Source organism: Emydura macquarii, unplaced genomic scaffold (assembly GCF_026122565.2).
Source record: "Emydura macquarii macquarii isolate MOO-44397 ecotype Brisbane River unplaced genomic scaffold, CSIRO-AGI_Emac_v2 contig_1363, whole genome shotgun sequence".
Taxonomy (NCBI): Eukaryota; Metazoa; Chordata; order Testudines; family Chelidae; genus Emydura; species Emydura macquarii.
In genome coordinates, this window is record NW_027131500.1 from 1,901,333 (window position 1) to 1,910,449 (window position 9,117).

At 41.0% G+C, this 9,117-nt stretch overlaps 2 long non-coding RNA genes across 3 annotated transcripts; one reads left to right on the forward strand and one right to left on the reverse strand.

The window, feature by feature from the left end:
* Positions 1–242: 242 nt before the first annotated feature.
* On the reverse strand, positions 243–8,639 carry LOC137155569 (uncharacterized). Its single transcript, XR_010920534.1, has 4 exons — positions 8,543–8,639; positions 8,138–8,315; positions 5,478–5,551; positions 243–424 (listed from the first exon to the last, which is right to left on the reverse strand). It is a non-coding gene; the product is annotated as an uncharacterized lncRNA (long non-coding RNA).
* LOC137155570 (uncharacterized) lies at positions 4,696–6,461 on the forward strand. 2 transcript variants are annotated; one of them, XR_010920535.1, is made up of 2 exons: positions 4,696–5,168; positions 6,009–6,461. It is a non-coding gene; the product is annotated as an uncharacterized lncRNA (long non-coding RNA). The 2 variants fall into 2 exon arrangements; XR_010920536.1 differs by having other exon boundaries at positions 4,696–5,148.
* Positions 8,640–9,117: the final 478 nt, after the last annotated feature.

Consider the following 9,117-nt stretch of genomic DNA (forward strand, 5'->3'; position numbering starts at 1 on the left):
GAAGAGTAACCTGAGGCCACCTAATCCTGAGACTTTTATTTTAACCAACAGATTTACCAAAGTTTAAAAAGTCCCAGTTGGTTCTCTCTGGCTGGTCTCCTCCTCCCTGGCCACCCCATTCCCACCAGTGAGCTGCTTTAACAGCTTCCTCTGACCTTCAGCAGGATTCTGGGTATGTTTCAACAGAAGGGCAAAAGGTTTAAATAAATACACAGTTCATACAATAAATAACTAAAGGGCTCTGGGAAAATTAACAGAATTAAGTGGAGGGTTTTCAAATATCATTTTAATTACTTTCTTTTTTTTTTGGTACAGTCATATCATAGTATTGACACAGGGCCCAGGCCTGCTAAGCACTGAATGCTTTCACCATCCACTGGCGTCACAGGGAGTTGTGTAGGCTCAGCATCTGCTGAGGCCGCACCTGGAATGAAGCAATGTTCTGATGACAAGAGTATACAAGAGCCCTGACTAGAGGTGAACTGGAGCTGCAAAGATTTGATCTGGTGCAGAACTTTGCCAGAGTTCAGGGAGATTGGAATCTTTTGGGTTCAACAGCAATACTTAGCATTTATGTGGTGCTTTGCAGGTCAAAGGCATTGATTGATTCATTCTCAAAACACTCCTGGGACATAGGTATAGTAAGTAATAGTGTCCCCACTTTACTTTTAACAAAATCCATACACATGTAAAAACTGAGGCAGAGAGGTGAAGTGATTTGCCCAATACTACATAGCAAGTCAGTGGCATTTCTGGGAAGAGAACAGCGGAGTTCCTGGCTCCCAACCAGTGATTGTACCTTTAGACCACGTGAGCACAAGCCAAATAGATAGTGGCCACGGTCCTCATCCATCGACTTCAGTGGGAAATGGAATGAGTCCTTAAACAGCATTACTGAGCTAGGAATCAGAAGTAGACCACCCCAATATAGCATCAGGGCTACTGCATTGTATTAGCACTCCTTTCACTGTCCCGTCCCACACAGACTGAGTATGCTGTCTCCACAGTGCTGCCAGTCATTTATAGGAAAGGTCCAAATCCCTCCTGTACATTTGTGGACTGGTGTAGAAAACATCAAAACACTCAGCCTTAAAATTCTTCTGTACCTATGAGTACTACATTAATTTCACTTACCCATACACGCTATCTTTAGTGTATTGCACATTAAATCAATGTTTTACTGACCACCAAGGATAAGATAGGGCTGAGAACAGCAAACAGCACAACATGCAGTAGACTTTGAACTTAAATTACCTCTGTGTACCATTTAACTATGAAAGCCACAAAAGCTCATTTGAAATACTGTATTGGATTAGAAAACAATTAGTGTACTGTACTTTTCCATGAACTTTAGAATCATTAGTGAGGACAACAGCCCTCTAGAGGAATACTTCTCTAGGCTTAGTTCCAGTGTACTTATTAATGAATCTCTGAAGAAAAAGAGTTGGACGTGTATAATATGCCTTTTTCCATGCCCACAGTCAGAAATTCTAGAATTGCTTTGAGAGGAAGGTGTTGAACTTGTGGCTAAATGTTTCTTAGAGGTAAATTCAGAAACTTTGAATCAGTTACAAACATTTCATAAGAACAGGTTATTGCCTAGTAAAGGAAATGACCTGGGTGTTCCCACATTCTATTTTCTGGGTGATGTTATATAGCTTTCCTGAATTTACTGGACCAAATTCATCCCTAGTGTAACACTACTGATTTCAATAGTGATTCACCGGTGGTGAACTACTAATACACCATATTCTGTATATATCAATTTTTCCATATTGTAAGAGGTGCTCAATATCTTCATAAAAATTAGTGTTTTTTCTGCATATAGGAAGAACAAGGGATACATTCTTCATGCTACAGTATTTCCTTTGAAAAGTTTAATTGTTAGAAGGAGGAAGAATAGCCAAGAGGTAGAGCACCAGCCCAGGACTTTGAAGACAGTGGGCTGAATTTCCTGTTTACCAGACTTCATGGGTGACCTTGCATAAATTATTTAGCCTTTCTGTATCTCAGTTCTGCATCTCTAAAATGGGGATAATAGCACTTCCTCACAGGAGTGCTGTGAGAATATATGCATTAAAGACTGTGAGGCGCTCAGATGCTGTGGAAATGGTGGGGGCATAGAACTATGAAGATAGACAGGCTGCTAGGGAGGCAGTGTGGTCTAACGGTAATAGTACAGGAGTCAGGGAGCCTTGGCTGTGTACCTAAGTCACTTAAACTTTCCGTGCAGCAGTTTCCCTATCTATACAATGCATGCTTTGAGATCCCTGGCTGTAAAAGCATGACGTAAATGCAAATTATTGTCAATGGAAATATATGCTTATATTTTCAGAAATGTGCACATATAATTTGCACACAGAGTAACCACAATTGTGTACAAAATCTTAAGAACTGCATTAGGCTGGCATGTGAATAATTACACATAAAAAATCATTCTCACAATTTTAGAGGCCAGGGTGAGACCCTTTGAAAATTTGGTCTTATAGGTCAATGGGTTACTAAATGGAGACATACATTTGTACCGTATTTGCTCTACCAGTACTGTGTGGCAATGATGTTGAGTGATTAAAAATAAATGCCAGCTAAAACATGACGCATTAGATGCACACAGGTTTGTACAAAACATGTTAAAAGAAAAAATTCAACTGCAAGAGTGCCTGCCTACATAATTGAGTCAGACATCAATAAGGGACTGACAACAGTTGTGTGCTTTACACAACAACTTGTTCTGCTAGTCACACTGTTTCCGAGTTGCTATAGTAACTACTTACTTGGCTGCTTTGCCATAGTAACTGTCATTATCTCACAGTACCTGGTGACCTCTGATTTACAGAACAATTCTTAAAGAAATAATGCACACAAATGTCTCATACATTTGTACGTTCTATTCTGTAAAGAACAAACTGTACTGTGTAGTAAACAGACCTTTTTGTGTGTTGTTAAAAAGCTCTGATTTCACACCATTGTTTGGTTTTCCATAAAGTTTACTACATTCCCTGTTTCAGAAAAGAAACAAGTTATATGAAAATTTACACAAAGGGTTGAATACAGTTTGACAATCAAGGGAAAGGTCATATGGGCTAGGGAGTGGTGAGGATGTCTTGTGTTATGTTTGTAGGTCTCTATTTTGTTACTTCAGAATGCTACACTCCTAACAGCAGATGCTGTGTACTTAGTCCTATTGAAAATCTGGCCTCCTAGAGCCAGGTACAAGTAATGCTATATTCCCTAGAGGTGATTAGAAGATCATGCAGACACAAAGGCTATCCAGTGAAGTGACTATACGTATGTTGTGTGTTTATTCTCAAATTTACTGTTGACATTTAATTCAGGAATAGTACACTGAAGAGTAACACCCTCTTTTATTTTTTCTATGCAATAAACAGCAAAGATAAAAAGCAGCCCTTTCTTTCAGGACATGACAAACCCAGTGATCTGAAAACAGGTAACACTCAGGGCCCATATATAGTACATTTCCCCTTCAGTGTTCTTGCAAACATTAGCTTTGGTACTCAGACACAATGTTTGAGAAGTGGTCATGAATTCTGGGTGCCTCATCTTTTACGTATTGATGATGTTTCAAGTTGGGTGCTCAAAAGTGGAGGGATCCAAGATCAGTGATCCTTTTTGAAAATTTGGGCTTTAATGTTTGGGCCCCACATCAGCATAGAAGAGGAAAGAACTGGAAGACTCTGAATAGCTATGCTGAGTGGTATTGAAAAGTTTTCCCTCTTTCAAGTAGCCTCTGGCACAGATATGCATAAGGATTCACAAAATATTTGAAACATACAGAAATTTGTCCTGATCATTTTCTTAATTGTTCCCAGACTTTTTCAATATGGGTGGGCAGATGATAGGATTTTTCTGGAGATTTACATTATCTCCCTGTTTTGCCAGTTTCTTTACCATACCCTGATGCTCTTCGCTGATATACTGTTTCATCAGATGGAATTATGAAATTGGGCAGACAGAGTGTGCCCTCTAGCACTTTGCTTGCTTATGAGAATATTTTCCAAGAAATCTAAACGCCGGATTCCTCTTGCAGAGGAAATTCTGCAATGGCATAAACTTGGTGGAGGCAGCTCCTGCATCCACCACCTCCTGCCTGGGGGAGGAAGGTATGTGCTGGAGATCCACTCTTTTATGCCAGTCCTCCATTGGCATAAGTTCTCTTAGGAATCTTTGGTGCAAGCAGATGGCCCCCTCACCCGCTCTGCTGCAATGAGCAAAGCAAGGATCCAAGAGAGAATTGAGCTCAATTGGCATGGAATGGAAGTAGGTCTCAGAAAATACCTTAGGTTAATATTGTATTTTTAAACTCTGGTATGATATGAATCCAGAGCTCATCAAACTGAGGATAGGCTGAGGTCTAAATTGACGCTATGACTCTTGTAGCGGGCTGACTGCAGTGACTTTCAAATATGTCAGAGCCTGACGTGTAACCAGTATGGTAGCTGCAGGTCTCTTGGTGACATGGTGCTTGTGGAGCTGGATAGCATGGAGTTAATAGACTAGAATATTGCCTAATGATCTGCAACCACCTCTATTGAAATTGACCTCTGGCTCACATAGCTGTGATAACAGAAGTTGTGCCAGCCAGCTCTGTTAGTTTTTGCTGCTTGAAAAACAGGTAATGATTTCCACCTCACAGAGCTTGCAGTCTCCATAGGCAACATGCATTGAGCAATCACTAAACATCCTGAAGTCCTTGATGATCACTTGTTCTACAGTACAAGCATGACGCAACAGACTTGGAATGTGTACAAGACATTGTTAGCTTGCTTAAGATCACATATAATTCTTCTCTGCAGGGCTGTATAGAAGTATCTATTCATTTCATGGGAAGACATCAGCCCACAGAGGAATTCTACACTATTTTTAGAGGCATAATTCATGGATTCCTTGCTTTTTGATGCTGCCATTTCATTGCATTATTTGTTTGGAGCAGGCATGTGCATTCCTCATGCAGAAGTTTCAGGTAGTGCTCATTGCAGTGGTTCTTTGACAGTAGAAAAAACAAACCTGTCTTAGGATGCCTCACTCAAGAGATTGGGACCTCACCAGAGAGGGGAAAATAGGAAAAGAAACAGGAACCTCTTTGTGAAACAAAATCATCACAGAACTGAGAGAAGAAGTGAAATTAAGGTAAAAAAGGCTGCTTTTAGGTGAGTTTTGTAAGCATGCTAATCTTGTAGCTCAGCAGTTCCCAAACTGCGATCAGTGGAGAGCTGGCTGGCTGGATTGTGCTGCATAAACATCAGCTAAATCACATTAAATATTTCCCTGTTACTTTTCCTTACAGAGGGTAGATGTCAATGAGGCAGTGGTCTGATTAAAATGTAATCCATTCTAGGAAAAGGTTTGAGAATCTAGAGCCTGAGTGTTCTGACTCTAGCTATTAGTAAAACATTACATGAATGTAGCTGCAACATCAGAATGCCTGCCATTATTAATATAATAAGTCAGATACTTGCCTCAGCATGGAATAAAATAGCACCTGGACTATTACTCTGTATACCTGAGTGTTCAGAAGCAGAAACCAGCATACCTGTAAAGGCAGCAGGAGAGAAATACGAGATAAAAATCAATAATGGCAAAATTCACTATTGTGTATTAAAACTGTGCATTGAAATTTCTCTAAAACACACATGCCACCTAGTACAGTGGGTCAGATTTACAAAAGATAAATAAGAACATAACATAAAAATGTAAATGTGATACTGGAAGATCATGCCAAGGCCCCTAGGTCTCAGCTGAACACTGACAAACACATAGCTGGAACCAATCTGGCTAACCTGTGTGTTAGTATTGTTCAAATAGGTATTAGAGTTATAGCTATTAGAGTTTCATATTTAGAGTTACAAAATGCTTGTAAATTGCTGCATGCAGTAATCTTACTTATGATACCTGAATCCCATGTTATGAGTAATATTTCCGTGTTTGCTCTGTAACTAAATCACCAGACAGGAGGAAAGCATTAACAAGTGTGAAACAATTTCCAACAGGAGGTATTATCTCTTGCCTAACAAAAGAAGATCCATCTACAGCAGATGAACCATTGTGGAACATTAGAAGACAAAAGGCTTTTGTGGATTGCTTCCCCTTTCTCCCCCTAAAGTGGAGATGTGCAACTGAATTATTCTCAACAGCTGAATTTGCAGCTCGAAGCAGGAGGAGGAAAGGAATCAAAAGCTCTGACAACAAGGAACTGTATCTTTTATGCTGTTTGGATTCTGAGGTGCAAGGATTATTAACAAAAGCAAAAGATAAGCAAAGAATCCTCAGTGCTTAGCCTGGCTTATCCCTAAAGGGCATCTAGAGCTTGCTTATAGAAGCTTCTATTGCCTTTTGAAACTTACAAATGTAACTTGCGTGTGTATATATGTTTACCTGCTTTAATCTTGTAAATAACTCTTAGTTCCCTTTTTTAGTTAATAAATCTTAAATAGTTTGTTATAGGATTGGCTACAAGTGTTGTCTTTGGTATGAGATGCAAAGTGCAACTGATCTGGGGTATGTGATTGGCCCTTTGGGAATGGGAATAACCTTAATATTATTGTGATTTTTGGTGTCAGGGGCCATCTGTCACAAAGGCAAGCTTACCTGGGTGACAAGATAGCTTGGAGTACCCAAAGAACTGTCTGTAATTCCATGGTTGGGTTGTTATAGTGCCTGAGGAGAATTCACTTGATACTTGGTGGGTGAAATCTAAATACAAAACTCACAGCCAATTTGGGGGTTTTGCCTTGCTTCTTAACAGTCTGCCCTGAGGTTGCTACTCATGTTCTTGGGCCAATGGAGGACAGCTTTATAATGATAATGCTGATAATGAGAATGAGAATACTGGATTAGACCAACAGTCCACATAGCCCAGTAACATGTCTTCCAACAGTGGTCGGTGCCAGATGCTTCAGAGGGAATGAACAGAACAGGTCAATTATTGAGTGATCCAACCCATCTTCACTCCAAGCTTCTGGCAATCAGACGTTTAGGGACACCCAGAGCGCATGATTGCATCCCTGACCATCATGATGAATGGACCCATCCTTCATGAACTTATCTAATTCTTTTTTGAACTCAGTTATACTGTTGGCCTTCACAACATCCCCTGGCAACGAGTTCCACAGATTAACTATTCATTGTGTGAAGAATTACTTCCTTATGTTTCTTTTAAACCTGCTGCCTATTAATTTTATTGAGTGACCTCCGGTCCCTTGCGTTATGTGAATAGGTAAACAAACACTTCCTTGTTCACTTTATCCACATCATTCATGATTTTATAGACTTTTATCTTATCCCCCCTTAGTTGTCGTTTTTCAAAGCTGAACAATCCCAGTCTTTTTTCTTTCTCATACAGTAGCTGTTCCATACCCTTATTCAGTTTTGTTGCTCTTCTCTATACCTTTTCCTATTCTACTATATCTCTTCTGAGATGGGGTGACCAGAACTGCATGCAGGACTCAAGATGTGGGCCTACCCTGGATTTATATAGTGGCTTTATGATACTTTTTGTCTTATTCCCTTTCCTAATGGTTCCTAATATTCTGTTAGCTTTTATGACTGCCACTGCACATTGAGCAGGTATTTTCAGGGAACTATCCACGATGACTACAAGATCTCTTTTCGGAGTGAATCTATTGTGAAACCCTGAAAACTTGCACTATACATTTAAGTTACTTAGGAAAGTAGATGAAAGCCATAATATACCCCACAGCTTCCATAAGAGAGAGTGTCAGTCTGTCCCCATAATATCAGAGAGTATCTTGTCTCCTCAGAGACATGTAATGAACAAATATCATCTCTTGATAGAGTGGATGTAATGATAGACTCTTGATGGTGGATGTAATGGTGGTCCTTGTGGTCCTTATATCACAGGCTTGGTAACCTTCCCATCCTTTGGGTAATATTTTACATCTATTGCTCTCAGAACTAGGCAGTATTATAGTCCTTGACCAAAGCTATGTTAAGATGGAGTCAAGGTTAAGAATACATGTACGTAACCCAGGCGTAAAAGACATTACAGCGATGTTGTAATTACCAAAAAACCCAAGCCCTACATAACACAGGAAAAATAGATTTCTTTTAAATTTAACCTTCAATCTCATGGTAGGACATGAGGGGTTGCTCTACTCACAGCTGGATGGCACCTCCTTGAGGCTCATCTGGAAAATTAGCTTGGTCAGGCTGATGCCCCTTCCAGCGGTTACATCCCGTCAGTTTGTCCTCTGCGGTCCCTCTCTTGCTCTCAGGAGCTGCAGCTGTCCTCCTCGTGACTCAGCCCTCTGGCCAGGTCACTTTTGGGGTTTCCCCTTCTGGTCGTTGTTTGGGGGGAGGGAAGGAGAGTGTATCAAGGTTCCTGCTCTCCAGCAGTCTTCTTAGGCAGTTTTCTGCTTCACTGCCTCTTAGTGCTACTCCCGCAGGGCCTAACAGGGGAACCCGGGCCCACCCTCTACTCCAGGTTCCAGCTCAGGGACCCTCTAATCAGCAGCCAAGGTCTGTTCCCTGCACCTTGCTGCCTTTCCCTCAGTTGCTTCCATACCTTCTGAACTGCTCTGGGTTTGCCAGTCTCCTCACTTCCTCCTCCCAGGGAGTAACTTTAGGCAATCTGTCTCTGCAGCCACAGTCCCTCTTCCTCCCACATTCCTCCCTTCTCCCAAGGAGTGACTGCAGGCTTCTTCCTGCCACCCCTTCTGTTGCCAGCTTCCTGGCTTATACAGTCCCTGTCTGTTTCTACACAAGTGAACTTCTTCTTTAATTAGCTGCCTCCAGCCTAAAGCTCCCCTGTTTGCAGCCTAATCAGCTGATTGGGCCCACCTAGCCCAATTCAGCTTTTGCAGGACCAGTGTGGGGAGCACATCCCATCACACAGGGCTATGCACAAATTGGGCATCCAAACAACCTTAAGTCTATCCTGTGGTGATATGACTATGATTTCATTGATTGTGGTCCCAGATTAGATTATCCTGATTTTTAGAGCCATATTATTTCTTCCCCTCATGGTGTCACTACCATAAGGTGCTGTATCTTGCTGATATACGTTTGGCTAGACTCCTCCTCTCTGTCCACGATTAATCTGTGTGCAAAAAAGTGCTATAAAATTGTGTCACTGTAAAA